We start from the raw sequence: 11,903 nt of genomic DNA, 5'->3' as shown, positions 1-11,903 counted from the left end.
AATTTGCTGTAAAGTTGCTTTGCAACGATTTGTATTGTGAAAAGCGCTATATAAAGTTGAATTGAATTGAATAAAAGAACTACAGATTTTGAGAAAATGCAACCAGACACTCAGATGCACGAAATGATTTTACCATAAGTTCCTTGCCATCACATATGTGCTAAGAGAAACTTATTTTAACTTCAAATTAAAGTCAAGGGTCAAGAGCCAACTAAAGCAAACACTATTCACCAAAACGGTAAGTTAAAAAAAAAAAAAAAAAACATCTAAACCTTAATTCTCAATAATTCTGTTTTAGATACTCCGGAAATAAAGTCTAACTGGTTAGTAATGCATGAAGCTGGTGATGCTGTTTGTGGAGTTATATATAAATATATATATATATATATATATATATATAGTGAAGAATGTGCGATATATTATCTCTTAAAATTATCTCACAGTTAAAGTAAAAAAAAAAAATTTTAATTTTAAAAATCAAAATGGAATGAGTATTTTTATGGAATAAGTACTTGTCCGGTGGAATGTCCATGATTTTTACAAAATGTCATGTTCTTGAACTTCTAAATGTGAGTCATAATTTTTCGTTCGTGTTAAGGGCTTTTCTTTGGTAAGCTTTTTTTCTCCCTTGCGGAGAAGCAGCGCAATGGCAGAACTTGGGGTTGAAGGTAACACGTTTCTCGTATCACTCACCATCTCTGTTATACATGCAGAAATGCATGTCCTCCCTCAAAATTCACAAACACGGTGTCAACCGCTGCCTTCAGTGACACTCACGCTTCTGTTGTCATGGCCCACAAAGTCTCCTGGGACTGGAGAAAATTAAGCTGGGGAAGTAAGGCTGGTACGGATGAGTCGGATTCTTCCTTTTTTAATTGTGGTTGAGATCTGTGAAACCCATAGATCATTCAGTGACCTCAACATCACAATCCATGTGTCAAGAAGCCCACTGACTTGACAATAAGTCTTTAATGAGAAATGATGAAATGGTGGTGACAAATCACTAGACGATTATTCTGAACAACGCAACTCTGGGAAAAGTCAAGTTATATACTCTATACAGATATTGATATAAAATATCAAATAGTTTATGTAACCATAAGCAGTTATAAGTCTCGTTACTAGGGCACACAAGGTGAATTCCACTAAATACAAAACTTAAACTTTTTTTAAGCAGCTGATCGTGTTAAGAGACAAGACAAGCAGTGAAATGTAGACTCATCACATTGATCAGCTGAAATGAGTCACTCCTATTTCTCAGATTCATGTGAAGCTCATAAATGTGCAACTTTGCAAAATAACAAAAATGTGCAGACACCTGGCTATTTTTTATTTTTTATATGAAATGAATGTACTATATTTTATTTTGATAATGTTTTTTTATTTAATATTTTGTATTTTTAGCAGAATTTATGGTGCTACATTTTATGGAATAGTTAATAATCCATTTATTACCTTTTTAACACTTTTTGAGCATAGACCTGAAAATGAAATTTCCAACTTAAACTGTCATAACACTTGAACGCTTTGGAGCACAGACTTAAGTTTGGTCTCTTTTTAAAGAATACACTTGGCAGATTATTGCTGATGTGAAAAAAAGTTATAGCTAGACGTTTAAAATTAGTAATATGAAAAATGCACAAAAATATTATTTTGACATTTTATAAGAAATATATAATTTATCAAGTATGTTGTACACTAAATTGTAATTGCACATTGCAATTGCCAAAACCTTTACCAAGTTTTGTACCATTCTGATAAAGTAAAAAATGACCAAATCAAACCAGAGAATTAAAAAATATATTACATATGACACAGTCATAATCTATTCTCTAAGCGACATTCAAATTGCCATATTGTAAATTAAAACCTCTAACAGATTGCTTCTAGCATAGGATTTTTGGTCAAATATACCATTTTGATCTACAAAACTTCAAATTAAACCAGCTGTCTATGTGACAAACAACACTTAAGGCATAATGTAAACGTAACCAGCCGAAATGCAGAGGGGTCAATAGGAGGGACAACCATTTAACACTGCTGACTGTGTAGTCAATGCCTGGTCCCGAAAGACTTTATTTTAAGCTAATTTGACTATACATAATCCTCATTATTAAATAGCTACTTAATAAATTATACATAAATGTAACTTAAATATTGATCCACTTACACTGGAAGTCTGTTTGTCATCTTAGGGTATGATTACATGGCAATGAAGTGCTAAAAACAGAAAAGCTTTTCCTTTGCGCTTTTTGTATACAGACGTCAATGTTGTCAAAATGACCCCTGTTAACTGAAAACAACTAAAATGCTGTATTATCCATGCCAGGCCAGTAGTTGCCAATATCACGTTATAAAAAAATACTACACAGAAACGTTATACACATACGCCACCTTAAGGGGCGTTTACACCGAAACGTTTTTAACATTTTCGCCATTTACATGGCAATGGCGTTTTGGTGGCTTGAAAACGCAAACTTTTGGAAACGTGTTTCAAAGTGCAAGATTTAAAAAACAATATTGTTATTTTCTGTGTAAACTACAAAACGGCGCATTTGTGAAAAGGTGCATGCATGCATGCTTTAGCCATCTTGAGTGTTTGTTTTCACTGCTCTGTAGAAAAATGCATTTGTGCACATACATTTAAAAAAGCTCAATAAACCGTGACATGAATGAGAAGCTTTGAGTCAACAGTACTTGATTATGTTGATCTTTTAATAGAATGTAATCAAAATCCATCCTGAACGTTGAAGAAACACATTAAACAGTGAATTCAATTTTGTATTTAATTTATTACTATTATTCATTAATGATGAGTGTATTGTACATCTGTCTTCGGTAAGAGTGTTGAATAGAAAACATTTCAGATGTCAATGATGACGCTGTGATGAGTCATGAATTTGCACTTCAGTGTAAGTTGCTATTATTTACAGCTTGTGAAGGTGGGGCCTATATTAATTGTTATGTCGTCATCAATGGATTTCCCTCAGCGAGGCTACAGAAACTCACTGGCCCACCTCTTCCGGATTAGCTTTGAAATGAAATGTGAATTTACCCAGCTGAGTTAGTTCCTCATATGAGACATAGCTAATATATAAATATCTCTACTATGACCTTTTAAATGCTAATGTAAACCGTGTCAGTACCACAAAAAAATTAATACAGAAACCTCTGACACCCACATGAATTCTCTGTTTAATGAGATAACATTTTTCTGTGAAATTCTTGGCCACTTTTATGTTAACCAGTGCTGTTTTAAACACTGTTGAAATTAATGCTGGTTTTCATATTGATATTCCTATGACCTCTATTAAAGGAATAGTTGACCCACAAATGAAAATTTTATAAAAATGTATTCATTCTTAGGTCATCCAAGATGTAGATGAGTTTGTTTCTTCATCAGATTTGGAGAAATGTAGCATTGCATCAGTGTCTCAGCAGTGGATGCTCTGCAGTGAATGGGTGCCGTCAGAATGAGAGTCCAAACAGCTGATAAAAACATCACAATAATCCACACCACTCCAGTCCATCAGTTAATGTCTTGTGAAGAGAAAAGCTGTGTGTTTGTAAGAAACAAATCCATCATTAAGATGGTTTTAACTTCAGACCGTCGCTTCCAACTGAAATATGAGTCCTCTGTCCATAATATTGATTTCTCCAGTGGAAAAAGTTGTGTGGTCTGAATCAGGAGACAAATAAGCACAGATCAAAACAGTCCAAAACAGCTCCAAATGAATATGTTGGTGGATTTTGATGTAAAAGGACAACAGGGACTTCAAACCACATCATGCTGGTTTTGTCTGGCCAGTGGAGAGAGTTTTTTGGTTCCTTGTCACTGTCACCTTTGGCTTACTTAGTTGGGGACGCTTAATTTCTGGCAATATTGTCGGCTTGATTGCACAGACACTATTGGAAGAGAGCTGAACTGGATGATGACATCACTGAATCAATGATGAACTGACTTTAACTGAAAAAAATGGACTTCTTATCCTTTTGCATTATTGACAAACTATTTTCCTGTTTAACAATATAAAGCTGCTTTGACACAATCTGTATTGTATAAAGCGCTATATAAATAAAGGGGACTTGACTTGACTTATGGATTATGAACTTGTATTTTGGCCAGAAATTTAAACCAGCAATGGTTTAAAGTTAAATTGTCTTAAAGATGGATTTGTTTCTTTGGCTTCACAAGACATTAACTGCTGGACTGGAGTGGTGTGGATTATTGTGATGTTTTTAATCAGCTGTTTGGACTCTCATTCTGACGGCACCCATTCACTGCTGAGCAAGTGATGCAATGCTACATTTCTCCAAATCTGATGAAGAAACAAACTTCAGCAACTTTTCAGGTGAACTATTGCTTTAACTATCACGTCCACTTGTCTTTCTAAGAGACTTTTGCACAGTCCAGCTTCATGTTTTCCTTGTATATGACTGTTCCTTTGCTTTCAAGAATACTGCCTGCATTATATAAATTAAAAATGTATATATTTTAAATTCCTTTAGCATTTCAGCATTATATGCACAGTATTATTATATAACAACAAAAACTAAACTTTTAATATAATAAAATTAACATGTTCACAGTTAGTGTGTAACTATCCCCACCTAGTGTGTAATGTTTTTCCTCTGTGGGCAGTGTAGCTTTCTTAATGAAACCCTAGTATTTTCCACTTTAACCGATTTACATCATGGTGTAGCGTATGTGGTATTAGTTTCCTGCTTTATGGTGTGTATATAAGGTTGGAGTGCAGAATAAGATCATTATCTCTAGAAAGCATCCCTGCGAACAAGAACATGAAACTGCTAGGTCTTCTCATGGCACTGCTTGCTCTTAGCTATGCAAACTCGGACAAACTCGTCGCTAAAACCTTATGTGAACTTCTGAACAGGCTTAAAAGCCTTGAGAAGCATGACTTCAAGGTAAGCAAATTATTTTTGCATTAACGCGTAAGAGAAATGATTTAGTTCTTAAAAATAGTTCAATGCCAATTCTAATAAGAGAAGTATTTGTTTGGCTTAACATACGTTCTGTATAAGTATGGACTAATATGTTGCACACATCAACTGACTTGTGTTTCAATTTCTAGGCTCTCAATAAATCAGTACAAATCCAAACACCACGAGAAGTAAAGAATGCAGTGAGTATTTTGTGTAATTTTCTCTGCATTACAGAACATTGAAACAATTGCTTTAAATATAATAATAAATTGCATGAATGGATTCTTATGGGGACTGTTTTGTACCCACAGTGTGAGTGTGAGTCCTTATTTGCAGAACACCTGAAGCGATTTCTAAGGTCAGTTAAAAGTGAAGTACCCAAAAGCCTGTATGGCAACATTCTCGACAACGTGTGTAAACTGCAGGAAACTGTAGTCAAGGTAAGACTTTTGTTTTGAATTGCACCATCCATTGTTTAACCCCATAGACACCTCATCACGAGTTGTTAAACATTCTCATATCATTTTAACATCTCTGTTCAACTAAAGAAAGAATTCGATGTCTTATGCAGCATATAAAGATGAACTAGTTTATCATTTTAAGTAATGGAATGCATGTATTTTGTCCTTTGATTTTTCCAGAATGAGTCAAATGTCAACTGTAACTTCACAACGCATAACCTCACAAAATTGACATCAGACGATATCAAGCCTTTGATTCAGGATAACATTGCGTTCATCCAAAACTGGAATGCGAACTGCAAACTGAAGAATGCAAATCACAAAAGTAACTAAACGGACGTTCTGCTATGGAGATGTGGATTACATATTTATTCATTCGAAATGTCTATTTTTTTAACTTAATATTTATTTATTTATTTATTTATTTTGACCAGTGTGTGTTGGTTGTTCTCTATCCTCAAACTTGTTTGTAAAATGAAATGTATCTAATTCAAAAAAGTTAATGTTATTATCTTCATCACAGGAAGAAAAATGATCAACACTATGCTTTATTATGTAAAGTTTTTTCTTGTATTGTAACAATACGAGCATCATGTCACAGCCACAGATTTGATGAATTGAATTCTGAATAAATGGAATACTTTTAAGATCAACCTTTTCTGTTGCCTCATTCATGTTTTGTCTTGATTCTTACGTTGTAATGTACACACTGTAAGCAAAAAAAAATCTGAAAAGGTGATTTTCTGACAGGACACGTTCTGTTAATTTTATGGACATTTCCTTTAAACCTACAGCACAATGCATAAGTCAAAATACAGGGAAAACACCTGCGAAAAATCAACACGGAAATTCCTTCACATTAACACAGTACATTGGACCCTATTTTTACAGACTTTTTATATCTGATAAATGCATTTCAGTCTCTTCAGTGCATGACAATTATATATGCTAAACTGATGCAAAAGTTCACATTAAGTTGCATATATACTCAGCACATCTGTATTGCTGCAGTAGTGATGTAGTTCATTAAACTTCACTCACTTGTAACTGACAAGGCTGTGTATTTGTTTATCTTCCCTTGGCTTTACTGATGGGATGTGCTGCATCTTGAAGGAGGCCGTGTATACAGTATTAAGTCTGATGGATGGAAACAGACAGTCCCGCAGCTGCTGGCAGCGTCCTGATGAGATGGAGCATCCCTAACAACACAGCAAGACTGTTATCCCAGAAATTGGACTTCCTCTATATGAAGACTTCGAGATCAATCAATTCATGGGTCTTCTTGTGAATAAGGTGCACTTTTATGTCCCGTTAGTTATTTTTATTAAAAAGTAGAGGCACATATCCTTTCCTATCTTAAAGGTGAGAACTATTAGAACTCCTGTCTGAACATAAAATGAATGTAGCGTATAAAGTAGCTATTTTTAAACATCAAATGTCTGAATCCCCATTAAAATATAGATTTTTGTCCCTAATCTTGACCTTCTTGACAGGCCCGAATTAGGAACAGGGCCCTGGCGCTGGTTTAACTGATCAGTGTGTGCACTTGGATGGGTTAAATTCTGAGTATGGGACACCGTACTTGGCCACACGTCACTTTAAATCTGTTTTAACCACATTACAGCATGATGCTTGGGTGTTCACATTGTGACAAGAATTTACGTAATTTGTACCCTTTCTGATGACAAATAAAAGAAAAAAATAGAAATATATAAACAAACAAGCAAATAAAGAAATAATGGTTAACTTTGAAATAAATGAAAAGATTACTTAATTTTTTTACTTTGTAAATACTTTGCCTTTTTGAGGTTGATGATTAACATTTTCTGCAGGCTATGCATCTCCTTATACTGACCTTACATTTAAATTAATTAATTTCGCAGACACTTTTATCCAAAGCGACTTACAGTTGAGGAATACAACAAGCGATTTATCATAAGATGGCAATAAACACGAGAAGTTAAACAACGTTTCAGTCATCGTTCTAAATAGTAAAAGCAAGGACATGAAGGGATAAAGGATAATAAAAGAATAGAAAAAGTGAAGGCATAGATTTTTTTACATTTTTTTTTATGAGCAGGCAGTTAGATGCTCTTCAAATTTGCTATAAAATAAACAAAATGAATTTCAGACCGTATTTTGAACCCTAACTGTGGAAAGTGCCTTCCCAGTTTTATCGAAACTTAAAGGGGGGGTACAATGCTGTTTCATGCATTCAGAGTTGTTTACACTGTTAAAGAGTTGGATTCTCATGCTAAGCATGGACAAAGTTTCAAAAAACAATTTGGATGTATGACGGAGTATTTTTGTGCCAAATATCTTACTTCCGGGTTCGTACAAGTTGGCTCTTCATGACGTAAACAAGGGTGGCATTTCTCCCGGAAGAGCGTGCCCGCGCACGCATCGACCAGAGTGAGAGCGAGATCGCACCCATCAACGCGTTTCATCCGGCGGCAGCGCTGCATGGGACTCGCTCGGGAAGAATGTCTCCAATCCAAAGAAGTGTGTTTTTGGTTTTAAGGGAAAGATAACTTTGTTCAGCTTCCTAAAGAACCCAGCGTTATGTAAACAGTGGATACAGTTTGTTTTTCTGGGGCAGCAACGGAGTTTCGCAAGTGTGTTTGTTGACGAATGTTTTATAAACAAGGGCTCATCGTTTGATACTGAAAGATGGAGCGGTCCCAGTGATAAAAGATCCCGGTCATGATTCAGAACATGATTACAGACGGTAATGCCGAGTTCACGCTGCACGATTTTCAAACTCGTCAGATCGCCGTTGTTTTCACACTGCGTGACTATCTGGGGTAGCATTCAGTTGCTTCCTGGTACAATTCACATTCCAGGGCCTAAATATCACGTTATTGGGGTCGCTTCAACCTGCTGACATAAAAAACAACTGGCGGCAATCGCGGATTTGGCAACACTGGTCCGCAAACTACGTTTCATATAACTCCTTCCCGAACTTCCCGCTGCCCTGTATAGTGCTCTCTCTCATTGGCTGTAGGTCATCCGATGTGTTTTTCAGTCAGAACTCATTGCACGCGACGTGTCGGCGATTCCCTCAGATCGCGTCTTTGATAATTCACACTGAGTGATTGTCACTCGCGTGAACGAGCACCGATTTTGCTCTGATTTCGGGCATTTGCCATCGATTTCGCAAAACCTGTCGGCGAGTGAAAAATCGGGCTAAAATCGTGCAGCGTGAACTCGGCATAAGTGAAACTGCATCAAACGTCTGTTTTGTTGGCATTTGGCGCCCAAGTGCTCGTCACTCTTTAGCTCCGCCCACGGCGCGCCTCCAGGAGCTCGGCTTTTTCCGGAGAGAATCGTAAAGCTGTATCTTTCTTTTATAATTATGATAAAACTAAAGACTTTTTGGAGATATGAAGGATGCAGTACTACTCTATAGGTACTCAAGATTAACATGAGATTGGGTGAAACTGTGTGTGTTATGCCCCCTTTAACAACATTATGTAGATTTAAACATACCAGCACCTTATTTGGACTCTGTCCACTACCACAAAGAGAGCAATCAGCTGCACTGCAATGACTTTATTTATAAACCCCATCTGGTTAGAACTGGACTAGTCAGAGACACCGACAAGATGCGATGCAGTCACACAATACACTCACATTTTGTGGGTGTTATTGCATCACTGAAATGCATTCTACGGAAATCCATCCATAGCCAGTTACTTCCCTGTATTGTTTTTTGTTGTGGTTGATTTCAGGTTGTCATCTCAGAAAATATATTTTTGAAACAGACAAAAAGTTCCATATAAAAGTGCCAAAACATTTGATAAGATGCTATCTTGACAGTCATGTGAGTATTGTGAGGAGGAGTGTGGGGAAGAGATGGGTTTTGCTGGTTTCCTGCACCAAAAAAAAAAAAAAAGTGTTCTATACCAATACTTTCTGATTTGTTGCTTCAGACAAACTAAGTCAGACAGTGATGACTGAAAGAATTCATACAAGTCAGACGACGATTTTGAAACTGCAAGAGCAAGAGCAGGAGGTTGTGCCTCGACGACTCCAGACGGATTGTCTGCTTTGAAGCTGTGATTTATGGGCTGCTGGTGGCCAAATCTAAACTCACAGATAACCGTGCCTTTGATGATTTTTCAAGTGTCCACCTTCATCAATCCAACCTGAGAAACTAGTAGCCATGTCTGCATTGATCTGGATCTGATCCTGAAACAGACTGACCTTAATCAGGAAAGAGCCACAGAGGGAAATGATATGCGTCAGCACACCTTATATGGTCAGCTTATACACTGAGGCTTTACTAATCACATTGGTTAACGATTTACATTTAATATTTCTATTAGTAAACCTAATTAGTAATATTTCCTCTAAAACATGTTTTTGTTGTTGTTTTCTTTTTGTGTCTAATAATCAGTATTCAGAAAGCAGAAACTTTGGTTCTTAGGAAATAGATCCTTTCCAGGGTTAAGCATTTAATGATGGTGCACATCATGAGACTACCAATGGATATGATATGCACAAAGATCAATATTTAAAATAGTGCATGCATGCTTATAAAAAATTTTGATCAAATTTCAAGACCCACTTTCAGATTTACAGAGAAAATAAAGACAGAAGATTAAAAAAATATACTTTACATAGGACTTTTGATCCTGCTTTTCATACCCTACATCCTGAAACAGACTGACCTTAATCAGGAAAGAGCCACAGAGGGAAATGATATGCGTCAGCACACCTTATATGGTCAGCTTATACACTGAGGCTTTACTAATCACATTGGTTAACGATTTACATTTAATATTTCTATTAGTAAACCTAATTAGTAATATTTCCTCTAAAACATGTTTTTGTTGTTGTTTTCTTTTTGTGTCTAATAATCAGTATTCAGAAAGCAGAAACTTTGGTTCTTAGGAAATAGATCCTTTCCAGGGTTAAGCATTTAATGATGGTGCACATCATGAGACTACCAATGGATATGATATGCACAAAGATCAATATTTAAAATAGTGCATGCATGCTTATAAAAAATTTTGATCAAATTTCAAGACCCACTTTCAGATTTACAGAGAAAATAAAGACAGAAGATTTAAAAAAAAATACTTTACATAGGACTTTTGATCCTGCTTTTCATACCCTACGCATGCCAGTGTGTTTATACTCAACTTTTAAAAAAATATTGATCTTTTTTTTTTTCAGAAGACGTATGTTTATCCTTATAGAAAAAGTGCATCTTGCTATTTCTTTTTTCCAACAATTTTATGTGGAAATCTGAAGACCTGTATGCAGGACATTTGATCTCAGTGAACAGCATTTCACACCACAGCGTCCAAATTGCATTACATATTTAAACAATAATACAATACAATCATAAATACTTTAAGAACAATAACAGTGTGTAAGCTCCTCTGTGAAATAATCCATAATAATTACATGCTGGTCATCAGTATGACTCACTTCTTAATCATAAAAAGGCACTATACTGTAACAAATGACTAATTATGTGATTAAACCTGCCATAGTAATCAGCATTTTATCTGATAAGCTCATTAGTTCAACATATTACATGCATCATATGAAATATGCTGTGCTGCATGGCTTTTAATATTACGAAAATAATTTTGCAAACAGAATTATTACATTTTGTAACTTAATATGCAGAAATTAGCATTTTAATAACGAAACTGTGTTTCTGAAAAGGACTCCTAACAAGTGACACTGGATATCCAAAACTAAAGCGCAATAGACATGCAAAAGCATGAAGAAACTCATTTTGTTAGTAGGCTATAGGACTCCCCATTAGGTGGCCTCGTTGACTTGATTTAGGTTGTAACATCTGACAATCCAAATATGTGTTTTACGACGCATTTCCTTATTTCAGGTATCAACATCAGCAGTGAAAATAAATCTGCAGCTCTCAAGCGAATTAATGGGCTAGAAATGCATTCATACAGTAGCCTACTGAAGAGAAAAACGTGTAAGAGCGATAATGAAACGCAGTCATGTAATTCATAGCCTGAGCATAAAATAAAAGGAACGCATCGTGAATTGTTCAAGTTCAATCGTAATAGAATCGTATCATTAGAGCGCATTAGAGCATCAGAGCTCTTCTGTGACTCCCAGTGTTTTTTTTTTTTTTTTAATTCAGCACTGTTTTTTTTTTTTTTTTTTTTTAATTCAGCACCGACTCTAAAACCGGACGACCTACTGTTAAAGTAAATTCTCAAGCCCCTCGGGCTCGGACACGGCACATCTCGGTGTGAAGTGCGTTTGTCGGGTCTCACCGATCGCGCAATCGACGCGCATTGCTCAGGCGCTCGTGAAGAACACCTTCATTTCGACAGGATGAAGGTGCGCTGGAGTCAAGCATCGAGGACGGACACGAAGCAAGTTTTCTTTCCTGTCTATTCAAATCAATCGTTTTAAAGACAGGACGGTTCAAAGAGCAAACAGTGCAACATTTATTCGGATACATGCAAAACGAAGCGCTTCAGTATCATATAACAGGTCAGTTTA

The 11,903-nt window shown here is 36.0% G+C and overlaps 1 long non-coding RNA gene across 1 annotated transcript; it reads left to right on the top strand.

Annotated features, from left to right (window-relative positions):
- Positions 1-4,662: 4,662 nt before the first annotated feature.
- LOC107677727 (uncharacterized) lies at positions 4,663-5,738 on the top strand. The gene is made up of 3 exons (XR_001632877.1): positions 4,663-5,144; positions 5,256-5,384; positions 5,586-5,738. It is a non-coding gene; the product is annotated as an uncharacterized LOC107677727 (long non-coding RNA).
- The last annotated feature ends 6,165 nt before the right edge of the window (positions 5,739-11,903 follow it).

The sequence above is a fragment of the Sinocyclocheilus anshuiensis genome, unplaced genomic scaffold (genome assembly GCF_001515605.1).
Source record: "Sinocyclocheilus anshuiensis isolate Anshui unplaced genomic scaffold, SAMN03320099.WGS_v1.1 scaffold969, whole genome shotgun sequence".
NCBI classification, from domain to species: Eukaryota; Metazoa; Chordata; class Actinopteri; order Cypriniformes; family Cyprinidae; genus Sinocyclocheilus; species Sinocyclocheilus anshuiensis.
This window is presented reverse-complemented; position numbering and strand designations above follow the sequence as displayed.